Genomic DNA, 4,581 nt, shown 5'->3' on the forward strand with positions numbered 1-4,581 from the left:
GAGGTACACATATCCCTGGTTGAGAACCACTGTCTTAGAGTATTCCCTTTAATAAATCCTCCCTTTATCCTAGTAAAGAGGAGAGGCAGAAACAGTCAAACGAAAGAGTCCCATTCAATTACATCACATGAATGCAGACAACTAAATACTGACACATTTTATATGTGCTTGTATACAAATGCTAGAAGTCTAAATGCTGAGATGGGTGAACTTAAGTGTTTGGTATTAAAGGAGGATGTTCATACAACAGGCATCACAGAAACTCAGTGGAACATGCTTATACAGGGTACAAAAGACAAAGAAATGATAGAGTAGGTTGCGTTGGTGGGTAAGTGGCACAGTATGTGAAAGAAGGCATAGTCACATATAGTAAAAATCTTAGATGAATCAAACAGTACAATAGAATCTCTATGGACAGAAGTTCCCTGCTTGAATAGTCAGAGTATAGTAGTAGGAATACATTACCAGCCACATGACCAGGATGGTGACAGTGACTGTGAAATGCTCAGGGAGAGTAGAGGCTACAAAAACATACCTCGGGATGGGATGCAGTGATAAAATATGTGGACACCATTAAGAACTGCTTCTTGGAGCAGCTAATCCTGGAACCCGCAATGAGAGAGGAAATTCTTGATTTAGTCCTAAGTGGAGCACAGGATCTGGCCCAAGAGGTGAATATAGCTGAATCACTCAGTAATAGCAACTATAATGTAATTAAATTTAACATCCTTGTGTGTGTGTGGGGGGGGGGAATACCAAAGAAAGCCACCACAGTAGCATTTAGCTTCAAAAAGGTGAATTACCAAAAAATGAGAGCTGGTTAAATGGAAATTAAAAGAAATAGTCACAAGAGTGACGTGTTAAATAGTTTCCATGAAACTTGCAGGCAACACCAAAACAGAGGCTTGGGGCAGGACTACACTACTGCTTAAGCTGATCTAACTAATGTTGCCTAGGAAAAGACACCCCCTCCCGTGCAATGCAAGTTACAGCAACCCAAGTGCTGTCCACACTGGTACTATGTCGGCGGAAGACACTCTCCCACTGACACAGCTTCTGCCTCTCATGGAGGTGAAGTAATTATGCTGATGGAAGAGTGCTCTCCTGCTAGCATAGACAGTCTTCACCAGACCCAGTGCAGCTGCACCAATGTAGCGTTTCTAGTGTAGAATTGCTCTCGGACTGAATGTATACCTCAAATTAAAACAAACAAACAAATCAGTAAGAGAGCCAAAAAAATGCCATAGCTAGACCACATAAAGAGGCAGACAGAGACAAAAACGCATCCTTTAAAAATTGGAAGTCAAATCCTACTGAGGAGAATAGAAAGGAGCCCAAACTCTGGCAAGTCAAGTGTAAAGGTAATATGATGGAGGCCAAAAAAGAATTTGAAGCGAGCAAAAAAATTGTAAGTACATGAGAAGCAGGAAGCCTGCCCATCAGTGGGGCACCTGGATGATCAAGGTGCCAAAGCAGCACTCAACCAAGACAAGGCTGTTGCCAAGAAGCTAAATGAATTATTTGCACTGGTCTTTACTGCAGAGGATGTGAGGGAGATTCCCACACATGAACTTTTTTTTTTTTTTTAAGGTTACAAATCTGAGGACATGTCCCAGATTGAGGAGATTTTGGAACAAATGGATAATTTAAACAGTAATAAGTAACCAGGACCAGATGGTATTCACCTGAGTTCTGAAGGAACTCAAATATGAAACTGCAGAACTATTAACGGTCTGTAACTGTTTGTTTAAATCCACCTCAGTACCAGATGACTAGAGGATAGCTAATGTCACGTGACACCGTTTTTAAGAAAAAGCTCCAGAGGTGATCTTGGCAATTACAGGCTGGTACGCCTACCTGCTGTACCAGGCAAAGTGGTTCACACAATTGTAAAGAACAGAAGTATCAGACCCAAAGATGGATACGATATGTTGGGGAAGGATCAACATGGCTTTTGTAAAGGGAACTCATGCCTCACCAATCTATTAGAATTCTTTGAGAGTGTCAACAACCATGTGGACAAGAGTGAAGCAGTTGATATAGGGTGCTTGGACCTTCAGAAAGCATTTGACAAAGTTCCACACCAAAGGCTCTTAAGCAAAGTAAGCAGTCATGGGATAAGAGGGAAGGTTCTCTCTTGGATCAATAACTGGCTGAAAGATAGGAAGCGAAGGATAGGAATGGTCAGTTTTCATAATGGAATGTGGTAAACAATGGGATCCCTCAAATCTGTACTGGGACCTGTTAAGTTAAACATATAAATAAATTATCTGGACAAAGAGGTAAACAATAAGGTGGCAAGTCTGCAGTTGATAAAAAATTACTCAAGATACTCAAGTCCAAAGCTAACTAAAAAGTTACATAGCGATCTCATACAACTGGGTGGCTGGGCGGCCAAAAGACATGAAATTCAATGTTGATACATGGAAAGTAATACACATTGAAAAACATCCTAACTATACATACAAAATGATAGGTTCTAAATTAGCTGTTACCACTCAAGGAAGGGATCTTGGAGTCATTGTGGCTAGTTCTCTGAAAACATCCACTCAATGTGGAGCAGCAGTCAAAAAAAAAAAACCTAGCACAATGTTAGGAACCATTAGGAAAGGGATAGATAGCAAATATCATAATTGCACTATATAAATCCAAGATCCACCCACATCTTGATTACTACATGCAGTTCTGGTCTAACTCTCCCAAAAAGATATATCAGAATTGGAAAAGATACAGAGAAAGGCAAAGAAAATGATTTAGGGGTATGGAACAGCTTCCACAGGAGGAGAGATTAAAAAGCATGGGACTGTTCAGTTTAGAAAAGATAAGAGGGATATAACAGAAGTCTATAAAATGATGAATGATGTTGAGAAAGTAAATAGGGAAGTATTATATATCTCTTTACAGAACACAAGAACCAGGGTCCAATGAAATTAGGCAACAAGTTTAAAACAAACATAAGGAATACATGCAATGCATAATCAACCTGTGGAACTTGTTGCCGTGGAATGCTGTGAAAGCCAGAAGTATAACTGGATTTAAAAAAGACTTGGATTAAGGATAGGTCCATCAATGACTATTAGCCAAGATAGTCAAAGGTAGCAATCCTATACTCTGGGTGTCCCTAAATGGGTGACAGCTATACACTGGGACTGGACAACAGAGGGTTGATCACTCGATAAATTGCCCTATTCTGTCCCTTCCCTCTGAATCATTTGGCACTGGCCACTGGCAGAAGACAGGATACTGGGTTAGATGGATCATTGATCTGGCCCAGTATAACCCTTCTTATGTTGCACAACATATAAAAAAGAAATTAACCCTATAATTATTAAAGCTAGACCCAAGTTTAAAGTTGGAGGCTAAAAATAAAAAAGTTATAAATAACTTAAATGAAGTAACAAGGTTGTTTCCAGTAGAAAGCTGGGCAGTAATCAATATGCTTAATGTGCTGTGGATACCTGAAGTTTGTGCATCATGAGAAAAACCTTCCATGTCTGAGAGGTGCTTCTTTCTAAGTCTCAGTCACTTTAACAAGCTATTTTCACTCAAAATTTCCCTTCCAATGGGAAACAACTTTTTTAAAAAATCATTTGAAGAAATGTTTCTTAAAAAAGGCTAGACTTTTCTCCTCTTCTTTGTATAAACCCGAATAGCTCTTACCCACAGTGGTTTTTAACCTTCTTACTTATTTAACCATATTATTTTAAAGAGACTCAGTGGGAGACTTCACACCTTAACTGAAAGCTTTGACCTTTTAAAAAACAAAAAAAATAGAAGTTTAAAGAGACTCTGAAGGTTAACATGACACAGGGGCTTTAAGCTAGATGTCTCTGCAGAAGCTGGGGGAGAATGTATTGCTACCTTCAGAAATTCTTTGCTATCCTGGGAGAGATTTCCAGCTGGTAGTAAGCTGACTGCTACAGGCTGGGAACCGAGTGGCTAAGCAGCAGTTCTGCAGAAAAGAACCAGGGGATTAGAAGTTGGATATGAGTCAGCAGTGTGCCCTTGTTGCCAAGAAGGCTAACGGCATATTGGGCTGCATTAGTAGGAGCATTGCCAGCAGATCGAGGGTAGTGATTATTCCCCTCTATTCAGCACGGGGATGCCACACCTGAAGTATTGCGTCCTGTTTTGGGGCCCCCACTACAGAAAGGATGTGGACAAATTGCAAAGAGTCCAGCGGAGGGCAATGAAAATGATCAGGGGGCTGGGGCACATGGTTTATGAGGGGAGGCTGAGGAGCTGGGCTTGTTTAGTCTGCAGAAGAGAAGAGTGAGGGGGGATTTGATAGCAGCCTTCAACTACCTGAAAGGGGGGTTCCAAAGAGGATGGAGCTCGGCTGTTCTCAGTGGTGGCAGATGACAGAACAAGGAGTAATGGTCTCAAGTTGCAGTGGGGGAGGTTTAGGTTGGATCTTAGGAAACACTATTTCACTTGGAGGGCGGTGAAGCACTGGAATGGGTTCCCTAGGGAGGTGGTGGAATCTCCATCCTTACAGGTTTTTAAGGTCAGGCTTGACAAAGCCCTGGCTGGGATGATTTAGTTGGGGATTGGTCCTGCTTTGAGCAGGGGGTTGGACTA

Source organism: Malaclemys terrapin, chromosome 4 (genome assembly GCF_027887155.1).
Source record: "Malaclemys terrapin pileata isolate rMalTer1 chromosome 4, rMalTer1.hap1, whole genome shotgun sequence".
Lineage (NCBI taxonomy): Eukaryota > Metazoa > Chordata > Testudines > Emydidae > Malaclemys > Malaclemys terrapin.